This window comes from Colletes gigas, unplaced genomic scaffold, assembly GCF_013123115.1.
Source record: "Colletes gigas isolate AHSC1104 unplaced genomic scaffold, ASM1312311v1 Colletes_gigas_Sc00010, whole genome shotgun sequence".
NCBI lineage: Eukaryota > Metazoa > Arthropoda > Insecta > Hymenoptera > Colletidae > Colletes > Colletes gigas.
In genome coordinates this window covers 6100470-6100675 of record NW_025106639.1, presented here as the reverse complement: position 1 = coordinate 6100675, position 206 = coordinate 6100470, and positions in this window count along the sequence as shown.

Below are 206 nucleotides of genomic sequence, written 5' to 3'. Positions count from 1 at the left end.
CATTGGTCGTAAGCATTTTTAGGCGAGAGCTCTGCCCGCTCCGCTTGCTGCCAAAAATAATCGGAAACTGAAAACGGAGCCGAGCCTGCTTCGTTCACCGCTCGCTTGCTATGCTCAATCTCTCTGTTGCCTTCCAACGCACTTCATTAAAGGAATATTCCGGTCCAGGATTTTCAAAAAATCACACGGCTTCGAAAATACTTTAA